The 23,138-nt window shown below is 43.4% G+C and overlaps 1 protein-coding gene and 1 long non-coding RNA gene across 2 annotated transcripts in view; one reads left to right on the top strand and one right to left on the bottom strand.

Moving 5' to 3' along the window:
- Positions 1–23,138, top strand: part of LOC310848837 — a 114,296-nt gene that overhangs the window by 73,528 nt on the left and 17,630 nt on the right. The gene's annotated exons all lie outside the window — the stretch shown is intronic.
- The window catches only part of SLC10A1 (solute carrier family 10 member 1), a 322,488-nt gene that overhangs the window by 285,240 nt on the left and 14,110 nt on the right, over positions 1–23,138 (bottom strand).

Below are 23,138 nucleotides of genomic sequence, written 5' to 3'. Positions count from 1 at the left end.
GCATTTATTTTGCTTGAGATCCTCACCAGTTCATTCTGCATCAGGGAAATCCTACTTTCATTCTGACAAGTTCCAAATTTGTCTGAAACAGCCCCACTTTGGTTTGGGAGTCATCAGTCTCTTTTTTTACCCCCATTCTACTTGGTGATAGTTTAAAAACTGATTGTTCTTTCCATTTTGGTGGAGAGTGGATGGCCATGGGTGAGAAGCCAGATGGCTGAGAACTGAGCTGTGAAAGGAAACATATATTTGGACACTCAGGTTTGGAGGGACCTAAACAATAAAGTTCAGGAACTAGCCGGGGTATCTACTTTATTTGCTGAGAGGCAGAGATAAGGAAAAAGGAAAGGACCCCTGCTAAGCCTTTTCTGAGAGGGAAAGGCAAGAATTAAATTCACACGCTACTCAACCTGAGATTTCCTGTGTACTTGTGGTTAGTAAAGTCAAAGATTTAGTCTTACAAAACAATGTTTACTGGAAGCTTAAAATGTTGGATTGGTCTCTAGATTCAAAACATCTTTGGTTTCACAGATTACAGTAGGTGCTTATAAATTCACTACTACACCAAAAGACAAAGAGGGATTAAGTGAGGGATTCACAGCACCCTTATACTCATTCTTGCTCTCCCATCCACGCAGAAACACAAATACTTAAGTTGCTGAACATCATAGGAGTGTACTCTTAACATAGCTTCCCATAAGCTGAAGAATTTGGTTAAGATGCACTGTTGTAACATTCTGATGCAATATTAGGTCAATGGAATATCAGTGTCCTGCTCTTAGCGGATGAAAAGGATTGGGAAACAAGACCAAGGGAAAGTATAGAATGAGTGCCAATGCTGGAGAACATGGTTGCTACCTCCATAGCACAAATGTTAAAGAACTAAGAGTCCTGCTGGATCTGACCAAAAGTCCATCTAGTTCAGCATCCTTTTCTCGTAGTAGCCAACCAGATGACAATGGGAAGCCTGCAAAGTGGACCTGAGTGCAACAGAACCACCCCTAGCTCCAGGTCATTTATGGACAAGTTAAAAAGCACAGTCATGGAGATTTTCAAGTTCTGTCACTTCCTGCTTACAAAACACTGATACAGCATTAGCCCAGGTGGTTTCTTCAGCCTGGAGGGGGATAGAGGACTACATGAAAAGATCTAGTCAAGCAGGCAATACAGCAACAGGAAAGTGAGATCCCAGGAAGAGGAACCCAAAACTGGAATGGCAAGCTACATCTATCAGCCCTTGATAAGGAGAGGTGATAAAGGTAAACTCCCCATTCCAGTTTTGGGTTCATCTTCCTGGTATCTCACTTTCCTCACCTATATCAATAAAGGTTGTGTCTGGGATTATAGTTGTTTCTTATTTATTGTTCTTCACACTTTTTATGGTTCTATAACCTCCATATATATTTTTAATTACCATAACTTCTTCCAACGAATCCTTTACAAAGTGGCTGTAATGACTTTGGAGTCATTCACCCTTTCTCCTCTTATAATTTTTATTATAAAAGTATATACTGTTATTCATTTTTTTAAAAAAAAATCTGTGGCTTACAACAGTGTGTGTGTGTGTGTGTGTGTGTGTGTGTGTGTGTAACAGTAACTAAGTTGGTGTGTGCGGCAGAGTCTACAAAAAGCTTAAAATTGTTAGCCTTAAATTGCCACAAGACTCATTACCACTTGTAAAGATGCCCAATGTTTCTTGAAGGTATAGAGGTCAGTATTACAGTGGTCCATATGGTGATACTATAGTCTTGCGTGCAGCATTATGATACCTTTATTTTCCACCTTACTGTAACAACCCCTTTAGGTTTTCAGTTTTGTAAGCATGCATTTGCATGTATTTTTGAATGGTCTTATTTCAGTATAAGTGATTACTTTTGCTTGAAAAACAGCACTTAGACAGTAACTTCCAAAGCAGCCCTGACCTGCAACTAGTCTTCTCAACTCTGACTGCCAAAACCTATTGCAGGAGTTAGCTGAGGCTGAATTCATTGCTATCTTTCAATCTGCTTTCCTTACCTTAACCCCCAAAGCCATTGAAGGTGGGTGTGATTTGTCTATCACACAGCTAAGTTTATAAACTAAGTCAAACCACAGGCTGTAAGTGGGGAAATGAACACCAGGCTTTTAAAACGCTCTTTCCTGTGTAGGCGGGTTTCGTGTAAGGTGTGTGGGTGGTGACCGCAGCTTCAGGGGAACTGGTATTTTTTAAAAAATTATTTGTTCATTGTTTTGCGCAAGGTCAGGCTTTCCTGCAACACTTGCAGCTGGGATTATTTTTCCCCTTCCAGTGTTTATCTGACAAATCATGTACTGGAAAGAATTTGTCTCTATGGTTTCATGCCTGTAATAGTGAGGTGGGGTATATGCGACATGACTGAGCTAGTCAGAGGGTGAGGAAGGAAGTATTTGTGTCTCAGATAAGGAATTGTGGTTATGCTTCTGTAAACCAGAATGGGGCATTCCAAGCATCCAAAGGCCTGAACCAGGCAAAGAGAAGTGTCTGCCTCTGTCCTTCAAGCCTGCCCAACAGAAAGCAGCCAAAGAATAAGAATAACGCTGCTGTCTCGCTCAGCCAGCCAGCACTTTGTCAATCAGTTCAGCTTATTGCAGAAATTGCTTCCAAGCCATTCAAATCCATGGGGTTTGTTTGCCTGCACGATCCAATCAGCACTCATTATATGCACTTCTTTGGCCTGTAAACAACGTTAAGGATGATTTGCAGTGCCTTTGGTTCACTGCTCATGCTCTCTCCAGCTCAGCCTCCCTTCATTAAAGCCTTAATTTCCATCTAGCGAGAGCGTTCTCAAAAGGGCAAAATACAAATTAACAAACCCTTCATTGAGGGATTTGAGATTAAGGGTTATCGGATTTTAGAATTGCGTAACATGCTGTGACATTAAACGCAGAATAGCCTTTTGCCCTCATCCCTGACTCAAATGTGTCAGTATGTGTAAATGCACTTCCTTGCATTCATCCTGGCTCCTCCTGTTCCTGTTTCCCTCCAGCTGTTGATGCTTGAGCTCTAAACACCTTGCGGTGATGCGGGGGGAGTTTCAGAGAAACGGGTAGTGAGTTTGCAGCCCTATTGTGCTGGAGAGAGGTTGCTCATAACAGGGAAAGTCTGAGACCCCGTGTGCACTGTACATTTAGAGTGGCGTAATACTGCTTTGAACAGTCATGGCTTCCCCCAAATACTCATGTTGTTCCTTAAGGCTGCTGAGAAGTGTGAGGAGATCCCTTTCTGCCTCTTTGGGGAAGAGGGAGTCATTGTTAGACAACTGTGACAATTGCAGCTTTGTGAGGGGTACTCTTAGTACCCTTTACAAATGACAATTTCCAGAATTCTTTGGGGGGGGGAGGATGGGAAGGCGTGACTGTTTGAAGTGATATGATACTGCTTTAAATGTATAGTGTCAATGCAGCCTATCAGGTGTGAGCAAGGAAGAGCCAGTACTGTTCCGTTTGCCTTGCTCTTACATGTGCAGTGCTATTTTTCTAGAAAAAGAGGTGCCGGAATGAACGCCTTCCTTGTTCTCTTAAAATGGCAATTGTGCCCACCTGAGAGGCGTCCGAACTGAGTTCTGGCTGAAAAAAAGCCCTGTATGTAAGACGGTTGCAATAGAGGGAGCCCTTTCACCACACTTGTCTCCCTCTGACCACCCCTCCAAAGACCCTGTGGTCTTGACAGAACTGATAGTTCAGGTTTTCAAATGGCTTAAAAGGAAGAATGCAGGGATCTACTAAGAATAAAGGGAAGTATGAACCAGAAGGGGGAGAATGTGCTTATCAGTGGAGAACAGGCCCTGGTTTTGTCATTGAAATACAGTCATCCGTCAGTCCCAGCTGTAGATTGTTTGCCTCAAAATAGTCTGCTAGTAGGAACCCTCCCATGCAGCCTTAACAATCTCCTCCTGCGCCGGTCAATGTGCTTTGCTGTGGGGCCACACAGTGCTCTTTTATCTCCCTTATTTTACTCTGTGATTATCCTTTTATGTGCAGCTCCGCTTTTAATCGTGAACCCTTAAAAGCGCAAGGGAGGAAAGGAGGCAAGAATAGAGAGAGGGAGCCCCAAGAGAGCTTCTGACACGGAAGGCGTCTGCACACAAAAGAGAGGATTCCATTCTGCTGCCTCTGGGGCCTGGCTGCCAGCTGCTCTGCCATAAAGGACAGGCATGACATCACAACTTCCACATCTCCCCATGAAAAGTGCTGAGTTGCTCTGTCCTGCAACAATACAGATAGCACATTGTGAATCACAAAAGGACCATATTCCATCTGCGCTGAGGGAGATGAGGAGTCACTGCGGAAACACAGAAGCGCTGTATTCAGTGATTGTTTACAAGATGACTAAAATCTTCACATGCCTTACGATACCACACACATTCCCTTCAACTGGGCCTGCAGTCTCTGCAAGACACATGTGCTGGAGGGGGAGGATTTGGTTGGCTTTCTCTCCCATAGGGTGTACCGTAGACCGCCTTCATTAACGTCTATGTTTCTTGATCTGGACAAGAAACTTGGCCAAGATCTGGACAGTAAATCCAATGGGGTGCCATTGGATAACAACAACAACATCAATTTATTTATACTACAACAACAACAAATTATTTATACCCCGCCCTCTCCTGTCAAGACTGGGCTCAGGGTGGCTAACACCAATATAAAATACAAAATACAGTAAAAAAACAACAACACAAAACCCAGTTGATTAAAATGCAGCTTAAAATGGAACCTCGTTTTACTGGCAGCCCATAAATCAAGACCATAAGGGGAGGAAACATCAAATATTAACCAGAGCCTGTTATCCATGCTGGTCCTACATGGGCCAGCAAAAGGGCCAAGGGAAAATTTATATGCAGGATCCCATATAAGTGATCCCATATAAGGGGTTCCATTAAAAGAAGAAGAAGAAGAAGAAGAAGAAGAAGAAGAAGAAGAAGAAGAAGAAGAAGAAAGGTGGGGTCAGACTGGGTCCAGACCAAAGGCCTGGCGGAACAGCTCTGTCTTGCAGGCCCTGTGGAAAGATGTCAAATCCCACAAGGCCCTGGTCTCCCGCGACAGAGCATTCCACCAGTTCGGGGCTAGTGCTGAAAAGGCCTTGGCCCTGGTTGAGGTCAATCTAACCTCCTTGAGGCCCAGGACCTCCAAAGTGTTGTTATTTATGGACTGTAAGGTCCTCCGTGGGGCATACCAGGAGAGGTGGTCCTGGATGGTGGAGGTCAAGGCCTGGGTTTTCTGTGGTGGCTCCTGCATCTCCTACCCTCCCCCTTTAAAAACTTCATATATAACTTTGCTTATATGTGGGGACAACAGAGGGTGAGATGGTTGGACAGTGTTCTCAAAGCTACCAACATGAGTTTGACCAAGCTGCGGGAGGCAGTGGAAGACAGGAGTGCCTGGCGTGCTCTGGTCCATGGGGTCACGAAGAGTCAGACACGACTAAACGACTAAACAACAACAACTTTGCTTGTAGGGCAGCTCCATGCAGTGCTTTTCTGGGACAAAGTTGTTGAGCTTTTTTTTTAGTTTTGCCCAAAGTTGTTGAGCTTTCTTTGCAAAATCTAAAGCAAGAGAGAGAGAGAGAGAGAAGAAGAAGAAGAAGAAGAAGAAGAAGAAGAAGAAGAAGAAGAAGAAGAAGAAGAAGTTTTGAGCTATTTTTAAGGAAATTCATCCAAATATACACTTCTGACATGTGTTGCCATACGTCCAGATTTTCCTGGACATCATCTTTATTTCCCTTTGGCATCTATACATATCAATGGACAAATGCTAATTTTATGCAGATGTGTGTCATGGGCCTAAGTTCACATCTTTTAAATAACTAGCAATGCTCCTAGGGACATCTACATTACCTACAACTTCTACCAAGTAACTTTAGGCTTCTAGCTATCTTTTTTTTTATGCACTGTGCTAGCTGCTGTACGACTTCATTCTTTTTTATTTATTCTTTTGTTACTTATACATTGTATTCTATAGGTTTCAAATTGCAATACAATCAAATATAAGAAATAAAAGAAGAAAGAAAAATGAAAGAAAAAGCCAATAATCTGATGGATAGCTGCCTTCCATCTTCCATGATGCATTCACAGATACGCCATGGACCAAATGAATGACTTTTTCATACCACTGTTTGGGAAGCCCTGACCTAGAGCAAAATCCTGGCACTGGGACCATATCCAATCCATTCTGCAACAGTTTCACTTGCTGTTAGTTAGCTTCCAGACTGAGTTCAATGTGCTGGTTTTAACCTTCAAAGCCCTTTATGGGCTGAGATGCTTCTAGCTAACTAAAAAGGCGCCGGACTCGGTATTCAATTGGAACAACAATTCCCAGAGTAATCATAACAGTTATAGATTAAAACTTGTTACTTACTGAAGACTGAGATACTGAAGACACACGTGGCCGGGTCTTACTGCATCACTGGCACAAGCTATATGCCTAATGAAGAGTGATAATCATTCTGGGCTCCTTGAACTTTGGGTCTGCTCTCTGGCCTTATCCCAGCTGTACTGTTCTTGTTCATAATGATACTCGATTAATTATTAAACATTTATGCCATTTTCCCATAAAAAAATAAGAAGCTCTGCCTGACGTGGCTGCCCGATAAATCATATACTGCCTGAGACTTGCCTTGAGAGTTGGCTGTTTGGGTGTGCCTGTCTGTCTTTGTGGCAAGGAGATACTGAGAAATCTATGCCCTACCCCATAATTCCTTCTTTCCTAAGCTTCCTAGTCTATGTCCTTCACCCGCCTTTCCTTTTGCCCTAGACAGATAAAATACACCCACATACTAAACTTCCAGAGTAGCAGAGGAAACTTTCCACACACTTAGCTTTTGCAAAGAGCATGTTTCTGTATAACTGGATACATTAGGTCTTTTGCCTCCTAATTGGAACATTACTTTTTGGGACTTCTAGTTACACGGAAAGCCTAACACTTGCATCCTTTATGCAGCCATTTATGTGAATCCATGTGCATTGGAGGTGGGGGCTGCAGCCACACTCTCTTTCCTCTCTCACAAACACTTTCAACTTGGATATGTGTCATCTGAATGGGGCTCTTAGCACCCTGCTTTCAGCAATCTATGGAGACACACAAGTATCAGGCAGATTTGGGCATCTAGGTTAATTCACATCCTATCAATGGACAGATGAACCTTTCTGGTTGCCATAGGAGCCAAAATGAAAATAGTACAGCTGCCAGGAGAATTGCTCCTCCACTATCTCTGCCATAAGCTAGACCCGGCCTAATGAAACCTTAAAAGCTCATACAAGGATCAGGGATGGTTAGCATCCATTTAGTTTCAAAAGTATGGGGCAAACCTCCCTAAGGAGACAAGAACAGAAAGCACGCACTACGTATTCCCCTGTTAGGAGAGCATGTGAGCACTAGTTTAAGCAGTTTAAGGAGCAGCTACCCTCCCCCCCCAGTGACCCAGAAGTTAAGTTTTCTTCATGTGTATTGTCAAAAACAAAGATGGCAGCCAAGTGAAGCTGACAGAAGTGTGGTTTTCTTAAGGAGCCCTGTGCAGGCATCAGCAATGGGCTGTGCTGGGATGTCATCTGCTGCTGCCAGGCCTCATTTCAGTATTTCTCACAAAAGCCCTCTAAGAAAGGTCAGTATGATCGTGGTCTTCCTTAAAGCATCCTTGTATGTCCTCCTTTATAAATGTTGTTGAAGAGGCAGAACTCCCAGATAAGTTTGGAGTAAATATTTGAGTAACAAATCCAACAGCTTGGCACCAAAGAGCCCAAGATTAACCCAACCCTCTAAATAATAACTTTTAAAAAAAATCAGGGTAATGTACATGGTACTGTATGTTTGAGGGTACCGGAGTAATTGATTAAAGCTCTTCAGATGGTGGCAGCATCCTGTCATATATACAGCAAGAGACATAATTCTCCTGGGACCTGGGACATCACAGATGGTATGGCTCTGCGTTGAAGAAATCCTTATGACAGTGGGCCTGTTTTAACAAATGTATAAGGCTAATTGTGATGCGAGAAGGCTAAATGGAGTGGGATAATTTGTCCTTAAACTCTGCTCCTTGCCTTGCCACATGTTGTTCCCACCGAGATCAGCTCAGTTTTGGAGGTAGGTAAGTTTCAGTCAAATTGCTTGAGAAAATAGTAGCTTGCTGGGGTGGATCAGTGGGCAAAAGGGTAGATGAAGAAAATTTTGAGACCCAGCATATAGAAAAGGGGCTCAGAGAGAGTAAGAGCAGAAGAGAGCTGAGGGAAAAGAGTCTGAACTAATTGGTTATGAGACTTTAAGGATTCACAAGGAAAAGTTGGCCATGGCAACACAGATACCAGAAATATAAGAAAGCTACTAATGGAATCTGTCCTAGGCACCCAAAGGGCTGAAATGAAAGCTCTGACTTCTGGAATGACTTTAAAAACTGTGTGAAGAAGGCAATGAGCTTGCTGTAATTTTTCTTTCATGTGCAAATTGGAGATTATGAAAGTGCCTGGCAGGGAACAGTTGTGTTTAGGACAGAAAGGGTCACCCTCAGCTTGTTTTTCCTGTTCTTCAGGTATGCTGTTGCTTAAGGAGAGCTGCAAACGCTCCTTCCCCCAAGGACAAGTCACTTCTTTGAAAAGCTCCTCTTCCTCTCAGCGGTATTTGATGTTTTTGCATGGGGTGGTTTTAGAGAAACACCTTACAAGGGATTTTTAAAGATGCATGCTGTACATACATAGGCATAACAAAAAATGCATACCTCCACCAGAACATATGGAAGCATGCAGCTAAAGATACAATGTTGAAACCCATGGTATGTTGTAATCACTGTTTTGAGCAGGATAGAGGCAATGACTCAACTGGTATTTTCATCACCTGTCTGTCTGTTTGTCTGTGCTTCCAGATGGCATTTATTGTGGAATCAGTGCTGCTTGTGCACACAAGGTTCTTTGCAGCTTCCGCATTATACCGTCCTCAACCAGTCTGTGCTTTATTTAAAGAATCCATGTCCACTTGCCCTTTCCACATGCTTCTCAAAGCAGCTTTCAAAAAGTAAAACATGCAGTGTTCAAAATCTAAGATGTAGATTCAAACATCCGAAAACAGGAACATTCGAGTGACATTTATGGTGCAAACGCCTTCTGAAATAAAACTGTTTAGATGCCTGAAGCTCTGCAGGAATGGTGCCTGTCTAGTTTCTCCTGGGAGGATGTTCTGTAGAGAGAACTACACCGAAGGCACAATTCCTTGTTGATAAGGGTCCTGCATGTGGACCATGGGAGACCGCTGAGAGTGTTTCCCCAGAAGTTTCCTGTCATCAGCTTGGGACGTTCTTGGCTCTGCCTCTGTGACTTCCCTCTGGGCCCAGCTCCACTAGCTTCCAAGCCACCTCACCAGTCCAGTGATCCCAAGCCACTACTGGCCGCTGGTTGTGTGGAAGCTAGTTAGTGCATCTAGAGGTGGGGGGGGAGGTCAGTTTGTAACATGTGCAATGACCTTTCAGCAGGTAGTCTCTCATACCACACCCCTGCTCCATACCTGAGCACAACCTAGCCATTTTGTTTCCTGCGGCAAGCCAGGTGCATGTTTGAATTTCAACAACCCAGTTAGCAGAAGCTGTACTCTCAAGATCGCCTCAGTGAGGGACTGCTTTGGAGACTGTAATCACAGTACATACACAGAGGTGGTGGTTGTTTTTGGTTCTTCTTTTAAAAGAGATCTTCAACAAAACCTTTAAAAATCACTCTTCTATAAGCCTTAGTAACGATGACATCACTCTTGTACAATACCTCAGCATTGATTTTTTAAAACCCAAATGGAAATTGATATCCCTCCCACTCCAAAAACCGCACAAGCATTCATTTTGCTCATTGTGAAACATGGCAACATTTGTTCTTGTTCACTTCCTAGGGAAAAGGAATTTACAGAAATTCCTGTGTGCATGTTGAGAATAGGGGGGAATGGAAGGCAAGAGAGGAGTGATTGAGTAAAGGGATGCAACACACACACACAATATTCTGTCCAGCTCTGCCCATCAGTGTGAATGGCAAGTGGCAGTATGGCAATGAATATCCATGACTGAAAAACAACAACGGGCAGGTATGAAAGCTAACAAGCCAAGAATGCTCTGAGCAACATGTTTGCAATGAGGCCTGGTCTGGAAGTGCCTTCTGCCTGAATCAGGAGCGTGTGCTTACTCTTCTATCTCAGTTATAATAAATAATTATAAAAAACAAAAGGAACTTCCTGGGTTGCAATGAAGTTCAGCCAGTGTACGTCACCCATTGATTGAAGCTGTTGGCATTCCTAGATCCTGCAGCAGAAATAGTGTAATTACTGTGACACACAGAGTTTGGATACTTGCCAAATGAAAGCCATGGTCAAATGGGATGTAAACAACACTTTGTAAGAAGGCCACTATAGGGGCCCAGTCTAATTTGACGCTATTAGAAGAAGAGTCAGTAAAGCCCACAAAGCTATAAAAATTAATTTCCCTCCCTGTTGATAGTGCTTGTGGGAGGGGAAAAACTGGGGACGATGAGAAAGATGATATGTTTTGATAATTTGTTATGTGAAATTCTTAATAAAACCTATTAGATATAAAAAAGAGAGAAGTATTGTAACAACTGGCCAGAACCATAGTGTGTTGCTGCTGTTGTTTTTTAAAAACAACAACACCAAACTTAAACTGATTTTTAAATCTGCAAGACATTTCCCCAAAGCTTCGCATATTTACATTGAACAAGAATAAAATGAACGTAAGGATTTAAGATGAGACTGCTGGATCAGGCCAATGGTCCATCATGCTGTTCTCACAGTGACTGACCAGATGCCTATGGGAAGCCTTGTGCAAGCAGGATCCAACCACAAGAGCACTCTCTTCTGCAGTCTTCAGCAAGTGGCATTCAGAAGCATGCTGCCTCTGAACATGAAGGCGGAGCTAGAAGCCACTGATAACCTGCTCCTCCATCAATTTGTCTCATCATCTATTAAGCTCTATGGAGCCAGTGTGGTGTAGTGGTTAAGAGCGGTAGATTCGTAATCTGGTCAACCGGGTTTGCGTCTCCGCTCCTCCACATGCAGCTGCTGGGTGAGCTTGGGCCAGTCACACTTCCCTGAAGTCTCTCAGCCCCACTCACCTCACAGAGTGTTTGTTGTGGGGGAGGAAGAGAAAGGAGAATGTTAGCCGCTTTGAGACTCCTTCAGGTAGTGATAAAGCGGGATATCAAATCCAAACTCTTATTCTTCTTCTAAAGTCATTCAAGTTGGTGGACATTGCTGCCTCCTGTGGGAGAGAGTTCCATAGTTTAACTGCATGTGGAAATTTGATGTCCACATCTCTAAACCAACACCCATGCTTGGTGCCCTTAATGGCAAGCTTAGGAGAGAGGCTAGCAACTGAGTGTCCTATGCAGACTTGGGGAAGAGCCATTGTGCTCTGTTAGAGCACATGCTGTCATGCAGAAGGTCCCAGGTTCAGTCTGTGACATCTCCACATGTGGCTGGGAAAGGCTCCTATCTGAAAACCTGGAGAACGGCTGCCGATCATTGTAGTGACAACACTGAGCTAGATGGACCAGTGGTTTTAACTTAGCTTCCCATGTTAGACCACTTGTCTATCTAACTCAGCATTGTAAAAAGGCAACAGCTGGAGTATTTGCGGTGAGCAATACTTGCCTCCAGGCCAGGGGTGCGGAACCTAGTGGCCCTCCTGATGTTGTTGAACTCCAGCTCCCATCAGCCACCCACTGGTGTTCAAAGGATGATGGGAGTTGTAGTCCAGCAGCATGTAGTGGGCGGGGGCACACTAGATTCCCAATCCCCGTTCAAGGCAAACAAGCACTGGCTGCAAGTGAGTTCTGAGCACAGATGGAATAGCAACAGCGGTGAAGGGTTCCTCCAGTTACAGACGCTTCAGGTTACAGACACTTCAGGTTACAGACTCCACTAACCCAGAAATAGTGCTTCAGGTTAAGAACTTTGCTTCAGGATGAGAACAGAAATCGTGCAGCAGCGGTGCAGCGGCAGCAGGAGGCCCCATTAGCTAAAGTGGTGCTTCAGGTTAAGGATAGTTTCAGGTTAAGATCGGACCTCCAAAACAAATTAAGTTCTTAACCCGAGGTACCGCTGTACTTGAAATAACAATAAGTAGGAAAACTGCAACACACTGTGGATGACGCATCTATGAAAGTATATATGAACACATAAGGAAAGATATAGACATCAGGCAACTGTGATTAAATGCCACCATCTAGTGCTGAAAATGAATATTACCTGTGCCAAAAAAGGAAGCGACAGAGGGCTTGCTCAGACCTGAAAACCTACACTTTCCAAATCCGTTTTGTTCTCCATAGCCCTCTACATTTCCATACCTATACCATTTGTTAACAATTCACACAGCTCTGCATTTATTGATTTAACAGGACGACAACTGCAGACTGTTAAACATGCTGATAGTTGATAGGAAACCCCTATTCCCCCACAGCTACAATTCCCAGAGTGGTTTAACAACCAATCCCTCTTTTCTAAGACCTTCCAGAACTGTAGCCCTTTTAGCATCCTCCACAAATTACAGTTTTCAGGATCCTTTGGGCGAAGCCATGACTGTTGAAAGTTGTATGATACTGCCTTAAATGTATAGTGCAGATGGGACCCCAGTTAGGTAACCTAGAAGCGGCATTATGCACTAGCCAAAGTTTCTAAACAATCTTCAAAGTCAAGCCCAGACATATAGCACATTACAGCTGTACATGTTAATGATGCATAGAGGCTTTATGTGGATTTTGTCCCCTTATAATATGGAAGAAACCATTTACTGGAAACTCTAGAGATTAACCATTGCCAATCAATTTACTCATGCCTGGAACACAGAAATATTAAGGGCATGTTGTGGCCTCCCTACAAGAATGGTGCAGATCACACATGTCCTTATTCCTGAAATTCAAAGCATCATTGTTCAGTCATTTGGCACATGACTGAGATGGCAACAGATGGCTGGCCGCCCTGCCGACATGGAATTCCCAAGGCACTTTGCTCAGGAGCTCTTGCTTACAGCACTACTCTTGTTGTTTTTCATTTTCAAAAGCTGCATTGAGAGAGAGAGAGAGAGAGAGAGAGAGAGAGAGAGAGAGAGAGAGAGAGAGAGATTGGTCATACAGAAAAAAGCAAGCTGTGGTGAAAGGTAGAAAGACCCCTACATTAATTTTACATGTGTGTAACTGTGGTTACATGTAACTCTTAAAAAGCAAAGACATCACCTTGCCAACAAAGGTCCGTATAGTTAAAGCCATGGTTTTCCCAGTAGTGATGTATGGAAGTGAGAGCTGGACCATAAAGAAGGCTGATCGCCGAAGAATTGATGCTTTTGAATTATGGTGCTGGAGAAGACTCTTGAGAGTCCCATGGACTGCAAGAAGATCAAACCTATCCATTCTGAAGGAAAGCAGCCCTGAGTGCTCACTGGAAGGACAGATCGTGAAGCTGAGGCTCCAATACTTTGGCCACCTCATGAGAAGAGAAGACTCCCTGGAAAAGACCCTGATGTTGGGAAAGATGGAGGGCACAAGGAGAAGGGGATGACAGAGGACGAGATGGTTGGATAGTGTTCGCGAAGCTACCAGCATGAACAAAAAAATTCCTTCCAGTAGCACCTTAAAGACCAACTAAGTTAGTTCTTGGTATGAGCTTTCGTGTGCATGCACACTTCTTCAGATACCTGAAGTATCTTAGTTGGTCTTTAAGGTGCTACTGGAAGGATTTTTTTTGTTTTGACTATGGCAGACCAACACGGCTACCAATCTGTAACTACCAGCATGAGTTTGACCAAACTGCGGGAGGCAGTGGAAGACAGAAGTGCCTGGCGTACTCTGGTCCATGGGGTCACGAAGAGTCAGACACGACTAAACGACTAAACAACAACAACTGTGGTCTGCAACAAAATGTTTCCGTTTGGTATGGTGCTGTTCCAGGATCGCTTCCACTCCAATCCACACACCCCTCTTCTCCTGGTTTAGCTTCACCCACCCTAAAATAGTCCACATTCTGTGGCCACTGAGCATGCTCAATCCTCATGGGGCTACCTCTTATGTGTGGCTTTGCCTACATAAGCAGCAGCCCTCACAGCCTGGATGTACAGATTATGGTATCTGAATCCAGCCCATTTCATTACTCCCTGAATTAGTCCAAGCATTTTTGCATTTTAATTGGGATATTTAAATACTTTGTAAGCTGTAATGAGACCATGTGTGCTGTGTTCAGAATTTTCTTTCTTTGTAATAATGATTTTAAGCAGTGCTTTTCCCCCTGGGGGTACTCAAGGTTACGCAGTACCGGCACCTTTTCTTCTAGAAGAAAAGCACTGATTTTATGAAATTGCTTTTGGTTCTATGGATGGTGTTGTTTTGCATTGCATTGGTGTTTTTGATGTTGTAGGCTACTTTGAGCAAATGAAGAAGCCATATTTTTTAAAAATGGTATTATAAAAACAAAGATTGAAAAATAGCCTCATAGTGGCTACTAAATGAACTGGAATAAAATCCAAATAATTAATGAAATAGTGATTAAGCATACCTGCCAAAGGTCCCTATATGTGTCCTGGGATACCACTTTTACAGATCTTCATTAAGTTCCATTTTGCATAGCAGAACAAGTCCTACCCTGTTTGATTTGCAAAATACCTGCCAAAGCTCATAATAAGAGCCAATCCTGTCAAACAGGTCACAATATTGCTTCTCTGTTTCTTAGTTTCCATACCTACGTTTTAATTTTGTAATAGCCTTTAGTTGAAAAACCTGTGCATTGCTATTGATGTCAGTGATTTCAGGGATAAACTGCAGATGCTAGGGAAAACACTGCGTGGAATATACTTTGCTCCTGGCCCCACTATAATTAGTAAGGACAAAGGCTCATTCAGAAAAAAGGAACTTACTATGATTAACTTGTTTGAATGACATTTGCAATGCACTCTGAAACATGCCTACCCACCGAGTTCAATAGGGCTTACTCCCAGGTAAGTGGGTATAGGATTGCAGTTTTCATCACAACTAACTTGAGTTGGATTGGTGCTTTCCTCACCCCAACTTCTTAAATCAGGTGGAATATAAAACCTGCAGTTTAGCTTGAAGATCACATTGTACTTGATAGAGTCACCAAGTAGGTAAGCTCTCTTTGAAAACCCAAACAAAGGATAGTTCAGTCCGATCTTCAGGTCAGCTTAATCTTGTCCTGATTGCTATCCTTTTGTTTTGTTGTGTTTATTTTGGAAATAAAACACTATAAAAGCTAGGAGATTTCTATATGCTTAAGGTAAAGGTAAAGGGACCCCTGACCATTAGGTCCAGTCCTGACCGACTCTGGGGTTGCGGCCGAGGGAGCCGGCGTCCAGCTTCCGGGTCATGTGGCCAGCATGACTAAGCCACTTCTGGTGAACCAGAGCAGTGCACGGAAACACCGTTTACCTTCCCGCCAGAGTGGTACCTATTTATCTACTTGCACTCTGACTTGCTTTCGAACTGCTAGATTGGCAGGAACAGGGACCGAGCAACGGGAGCTCACTCCATCACAGGGATTCGAACCGCCGACCTGCTGAGCGGCAAGCCCTAGGCTCTGTTGTTTAACCCACAGCGCCACCCGCATCCCCCTTCTATATGTTTAGTTCCATTTAAAACATTGTATTTTTAGGGCACCTCTGCCACTTTAAAGTGGTATTATATGTTTTTGACTATTACAGTCGTGACATATAAACTCGCCTTATACTGAGTCTGACCAGGGGTTCTGAAACTGTACTCTGTGAACCAAAGGCAGTGGTCTGAGAGCTCCGTTCAGGTGGTCTGTGGAAAGGCTGCAGAATGGTCAAGGAAATCTGTAGTTTGCCGCCCCCTTCCCCTCTCCTCCGCTGTCAATTGATATAAAGGCCATTTTGACAAGAGCCAGATTATTAACAAGGTCCTGGCTTAGGGCCCATGATTTTCATAACATGGTACTGGTTTTGACAATGATGCTTATGATGCAGCAAGACATGGTGCTTTATTTTTCTTTATAGTAATCCAGAAGTGAAAGGAATATTTGTTCTACAATGTACCAATGAACACTCCCCCAAAACAATTTTTATTCAGTGGTCTGCTGAGACTCTAGCAGTTGTCAAGTGGTTGTGCCGCTGAGTCAGACTATTGGTTCATCTAGCCTAGGTATCGTCTTCTCTGTCATGTAGCAGATCCTTTTAACTAGAGATGATCAGGGGTTGGACCTGGGACCTTCTGCGTGCAAAACATGAGCTTTGCCATGGAGCTATGACTTCTCCCCCAAATAAGGAAGCCCCCTTAGCATGTGTGAAATGGATTTGAGAATACAGAATGGCCTTTAGTCCACCTATCCCATTCCTGTCTCCAGTGACGTGCAGTATCTCTCTAGGATGAGGTCCTTTTACCTGGAGATGCTAAGAGCTGGGCATGGGACCTTATCTGTGCAAAGCATGGAATAATGTGGAAAGACTGGTAGTGCAGGTTTGTTGCGCCTGGTGGAATTTTGGTGTATGAAACTTTGTTACACCTATAATGATTTGAGGTTCTTCTACCCTTGCTGTTACAAAATTTCAGACTACCCTCCATGTGTAGTGTTATGTACTGAGCTGAATCCTAGAACAATGGGATCCAGAATGCAGCAGTCTGATTGGTTCACAGGAGCCACCCAATCCAGCTCCAGGTGGAAATGAATCAGCGACCTGATTGGCCTGCAGCAGCAGCCAACCAGGCTCCTGGATGAAGTGAATCAGCAACCTGATTGGCCTGCAGGAGTAGCCAATCAGGCTTCTGGAGGTGAATCCACAACCTGATTGGCCTACAGGAGATGCCCGGAATTAGCCAATCACACAGGGCCCATTGTGTAAATAATGTATATCTAGCTAGACGTTTTGTGGAAAGTTTCATTCATTGCTAGTATGAGTTGAAAAAATTCACACTCGACTCTGAGTATATTTCATGTAGGTAAGCTGTTGTTAGCTGGCAAGTACTCTCCTCAAGTTTTTGCTGTGTGAAGCCTCTCAGCTCTGAGTCAGCTTAGCCTAGCGATTTGATTGATCCTGCCTCTCAGCTCTGCTTCAAGGGAAAAACGCATGGTGCAGATTGACTGATATTAAAGCCAATTGCTGGAGAAGATATGGGGTGGGAAAAAGAGTCATAGCAACCTGGTTTTCAAAAGATTGAAAAGGCTGATTCTTATGTTCACATTCTTGGAAGAACAATGATGTTCTATAAAATGACAACAAAAGGCAGACAGATTAATAAGAGAGAAGTGCTTAATCTTCGGCAACAATCCCTAAAGATGTATAGATAACTGGTTGAATGGGAGAAGTATGGAAAGTCTCAGCACTCCTTTCAAACACACAACCAAATAACACCAGTACAATATGGTGCCAGCACGCTTGCCCCAATGCACTGCTGGCACAAAGGTACTCATGGAGCACTGTGTAAACAGAGGCAGCCCAGTTCTGTTCAGTGGTAGGAATGTTCCAGGCATGCAGAAGGAGTAAGGTGTTAAAAGGCACTCTGTCAACATTGCAAGCAAAGAATGGGCGCATTGTTTGACCCATTTTGCTCAGAGCGGATATTTTTATGATAGTGATTTTAACGATGGGGTTGTATCCCACAAAGGAATCCCATTTTTATAAGGACTTCCACTGGCAGGGGAACCTCTCCTCCCCCTGCTGTTCCTGGTTTCACCCCAACCATCTGAAACTGATTGGGGGAGTTGGTAGGGGTGTGGAGTTGGTAGGGAGAGAGAGGAAAAGCTCTGCTGTGCAAGCAGAGGTCCTTGCATGAATGGAGCAACTTTGCTGGATATAGCCCCAGTGTCTGTATGATGTTAACTCGTGAAACAGCTAATTCTGCTTCGCTCACAATGCAGAGAGGGAGGTGGCTTGCTTGCTTAATCCCAGGAAAACAGGAGTCCTAATTCATGCGGGGTGCTACAGCCATAGCACCCTGACCCTTCAAATGTGCTGTTCAAATGGGAGATATCAAAAGAGGGGGTGGGGTTAGAGCAGTGGACACTGAGTATATCTTTAGATAGAAGTGGGAAACCTCCAGCCCGCAGGCCAAATTTGGACTGCCAGTCTGTTTTTCCCAAACCATGCCTACTTGCCCCACACCTGGTCCTGGTGTCAGCTGGAATTGCTGCTCAAGCAGCTGATCCCTGAGGAAAGCAGGGGGTGGGAGTTCAGTTCTGTTTGATGGCTGTTTCCCCACCCCCCCTGGGTCAACTTGGACAGATGGACTCCATCAGATTCACCTGTCTTTACGTGCACCTTCCCCCTGTTTTGATGTCTAGAGAGAGATAGAGATGCAGAGATCTCTTCCCTTTCGCAGCCTGACCTTCGGGGGTAAACTGTCCCATTTCACCACCTGAAGTGAAGTGGGATGGTTTCATCTGCTGAAGAAGCCTCACTTACCGGGATTGTGTGGCATGGCTTCTGGCAAGAGCTTGTGAGATCTTGCGGAACTCTCATGAGATTTTACCGGAAGCTACAGTCACTTCTCCTCACTGGTGATGGCGGCAGGGCACCTGCTAGGACACCACCACACAGGCTTCTACCTCATGGGTGGGCCAGCCCTACTGACCTTCCTGCGTCCCATGCATCAACCGTGCATGCCTATATCTTAACTAGATAACCCATAAGGCTTTTTGAAGCCTTATGAGGAAATAATGTTTTTCTACAGGGCTCCAGCTAAAAAGAGAAAGAAGAATGTTGTAAGGGCTAGTTAGTTAAACAGAAACGTGTCAAATACTCAAACAGTCTGACAAAGAACAGCTGTGGAGGCAGGACTGGCTCAGGAACTTGAAACAGGGCTGAAAAATATACTGGCATGCTTATGCAATAGCTTCCAAGTAACTGGCTAAATGACAGAGGCCTTTTCAGACTTTGTATAATCCAAGTAAACCACTCCCTTCCCTTACTTAACAGAATTAAACTGCATTATTCTTGAGGCAGCAGGGTGGGGGCAGGGAGCTTTTCATTTGCTCAGAATCTGCAAGTCAAATTGGTCACAGCTGAATTGTTGGCATTGAAATTCCTTCTGTTTAATGTAGTTCCACTTTCTCTCCTCACGTTTTAAAAGCACATGCGAAGCCCATTCCTATGCGTGTTCACTTGCATGCATGTCCCATGCAGTTCAACAGAGTTTACTCCCTAGAAAGTGGGTTTAGGCTTTCAGGCTGAACTCCAGTTGTACCCTCACTCTAAAAGAACACGTAATACTGTGTTCAGGATATATCTACTTTTTAAAAGCTCACAAACTGACTGACAGGGAAAATTAAGTGAAGCATCCAAATTATGTACAGTTACTGAGCATAACATGCCAAGTTATAGTATTTGGAACTGAGGACATTTCTGATCTATTGCTCTTACCAAAACTGGAAAAACTCCCTACATACTACTCTGTCACCTATGTGCCCCCAAGAATCAGGAATATTTTTTCCAGCTCTCCTTTAGGCCAAGCCTTTAAATTTATTACTGACTCTTAAGATACCATCTCCCCATCCCACAATGACACACCCTATTCACATACTGCAAACTGAAATTGTGTTGTCAATGCCATAACTCTGGAGAAAGCTCTTTAGACTACATCTCCATCAGCTGTTTTTCCCAGGCTGGAAAGTACATTAGCACAAATTGTATGGAATTTATTTAAATCCTTTCAATGCACACGTATTTCAATCCTTTCAATGCACTTGGTATTTGTGCTACTCTCAGGATGGATTGAGCCCCTACTCCAGGATGATTACAATATTAGAAAATATAAAGTGTCCTACTCTAATGAGCGCCAAGTATTCTACACAAAAATACATTGTGCAATAGCCATCTGTGTCGTACTGCTAACCTGATGTTACAACTAAGGAAAGTGATCCAGTCTCTCCCACTCCTTTTTGCCACATCTTGACTGTGTGTGGATGTAACTATAAAAAGTAACCCATCAGTCAGCAGGATATTTTAATGTTGACCTAACTAACTTATTCATAAAAAGCCAGTCTGGCTACTCCTCAAGGGGTCTATTACAATCTATGAATGTATAATTGAAGAGGGTTCAGATCAAATTTAAAAGTGTGGTACATATGTGTGTTCTCCTACAAATAAAATTAAAATGTAGGCGTGGAATGGTGGAAAATAGCTGAACACACTAGGAAGGTTAAACATGAGCTTATATATAGGTCATGGAGACTACACCCTAAAGCAGCCTTGAGAGTATCATACATACTATATGGATTCATAAACACATTCCTTTGGATTGGGGATTATTTTCCATAATCAGGGTCCCCCAAACCCTAGGGAAGGCTGGGGGACTTGAAATTAGTTCCTCTAGTTTGGAGGCACTCAGAGTCATTCAGGGAGGTTACATGATATCCTAACTGTTTTTGCCTAACAACATTGTAATCCAGTTTACTATTTGTTTGCCTCAAAATAGAAGGATTACCTGCAAAAGATGATGGCTGCACTAAAAGCAAAGCATAACCAAACCAAACCAATGTCTAGAAAATCCCTGAGATTTGGATGGAAGATTTTTTTTTCCAGTCACAACTTTCCAGAAGATGGAAACAGTGTGGATGATTTTACAGATACAGAACTCTCCCCCCCCCTTCTGTGTTTGCCTCTCTATACATGTACAGTAAGCAGAGACACTCAATTTCCTGGCATCTGTACCTTATCATGCATAAAGCCTGGAGTTGTGCATGTGTACATAAAGTGTTTCGCTTGATACTGTAGAAAGTGTAGGGAACAACTCTGCAAAAGTGAAACACATTTGCCCACTGTTATGAGAAAAAACTGCTCCTTTTCCCTTATGGGGTACACAACAGCCCATATGGGGACACAGGTGGTGCTGTGGGGTAAACCACAGATCAGAAGGTCGGCAGTTTGAATGCCCGCAATGGGGTGAGCTCCTGTTGTTCGGTCCCAGCTCCTGCCAACCTAGCAGTTCGAAAGCATGCAGTGCAAGTAGATAAATAGGTATCGCTCCGGCGGGAAGGTAAACGGCGTTTCTGTGCGCTGCTCTGGTTCACCAGAAGCAGCTTAGTCATGCTGACTACATGACCCGGAAGCTGTATGCCGGCTCCCTTGGCCAGTAAAGCGAGATGAGCGCTGCACCCCCAGAGTTGTTTGCGACTGGACCTAATGGTCAGGGGTCCCTTTACCTTTACCCTTTAAGAGCCCATACAGAGTCCTTTTGTTGGTTCTCTATAGGTAGGAGAAAATAATACGAGACCAACCAGAGAATATTGAGAAGCAAAGCAGCTAGTAAGCCTGATCTTTATTAAAGCTGTTGCAACAGGGTGCTCTCCCTACACCCCCACCCCCGGGGACACAGGGGAGGGGGAAGGACCCAGAACAAAATGTGTGCCTGCCCTTATATAGTCTTTATAAATTGCTCATCCTCAAACTCCAGACCACCCACAAAAACATCATACTTACATCACAGGAGGGGCGAACTACCACAGAAATCTGAGTTGTTTTTTTCTCTTGTCTGCTAGGTTGCTTGATTGGATTACCTGGGCATCCTGGCCACTCTTTTGTTACTCAATTCCTGAATCCAGGTCACAGGCTCACACCCTATTCATATCTTAAATGTGCCCTTATGACAGGATTTGCAAAAGAGACAATGGGAGATTTCCCATTTCCTTTGACCTTGCAGAGAAATATCTGAGGACATTTTGGGAGAGAGAAAATGGTTTCAGGACTTTTCTGTGGGTTTCAGACATGTGGCTTACATATTTGTATGTGTTTGCTTGGTACATTTATGAACATCATATATATATATATATATATATATATATATATATATGACCTTAAAATTCTTATAACACCCACTATTAATTTAGATTTAAGCATGTGTTTGTGACTGCAGGTACAGAATTGTAGCCCTGATGGCTTAACTGGCTGGATTGTCCCCACAGTGAGTGAAGCAGCTATGATACCCTTGATAGAAAACCAGATGCAACAAAATCAGCCATTTTCCCCCCTGAAGTCTCTTATGTGATCCAAAGTGCATCTGAGCCCTGTGGTTTGTGTTGTGTTTGGCATTGTTGGTCCTTCACTCATTGACTTTGGAGATGAAAGTGTATGCGTGGGTGAGGAGCGGCAATTGCAGTGCCAGCAAAGCAGGCGCCACTTGCACTATTTCAGGATTTTACAGTCCAGTAGTTCCACATGTGTGTGCCAAAGTTCGCATAAGCTCCTGCTCGCGCCCTTTCTAAGCATACACATCTCCTCCCTGCAGTAGTATCACTTCTTATCTCTAAAGCATACAGAGCAAAGGGACTGTCCTCTCCTCAAAGCCTTACCCTTATTCTGCTTTCACTGCTGCCTGTCTCACATTACAGTAACTCAAAATAACTCATGGAAGCATGAGTTCAAAGTTAACCATTAAAATAGTGAGGGATATTTGACAAAACTCTGTGGCTTTAAAATTGATGTAAAAACACATTTGAATGAATATGTCTAATGAAGTAAACACACTTCCAATTGCAAGCATAAGTTTGAGGTAGCAGGAAATTAGCCAAAATTGCTCTTGCCTCTCCTTAGATAGGGATCTGTCTTTTGTTCCTTTATGCCCCTCTGTAAAACATTGTGTGTACATAGATGATGCTGTAGAAAATAATAATTACTGAGGGTCCAACATGCCTATACTAAACAGGGGAGAAAGGTAAGTGGGCTGCGATTGCTAAAAGAGGGGACACTTCTGACATATTTAAGGTTGCATTTATTTGTATACATTTTGTTTAATGTTTTTCATCTGAGATTTGTAAATTTAATATAATCCCTTTTCATAAGCTTTTATCAAGCTTCACAACTTCGCTTGCGATAGAGAACTAACATCCTAAGAAAGGAATTAAACGCTATCACAGCAAGCAGTTTAATTAATAATCCTGTGTATACGAACTTTATTACTATATAAATATGCAAAAAATTCTGTACCAATATTATGGCGGTGGGCAGCATAAAATCAACAACGAAGTTGCACGCCTTATAAAAACAAAAAGCATTTCAAATCCGTTGCAGATTTTTCACCCCGCAACCACTCCAAGATTTAACCATCATGCAAACTGGAATTCTGGGAAGGTGCTGGAGAAGTCGGGCCTGGACTAGAAAGCTGCGCGTTGTGTAACCGGATATTTTTATGGAGGCGGAC

Source organism: Podarcis gaigeae (genome assembly GCF_964106915.1).
Source record: "Podarcis gaigeae genome assembly, chromosome: 1".
NCBI lineage: Eukaryota > Metazoa > Chordata > Lepidosauria > Squamata > Lacertidae > Podarcis > Podarcis gaigeae.
The sequence above is the reverse complement of the archived record's forward strand: the minus strand, read 5'-3'. Positions and strand labels throughout refer to the sequence as shown.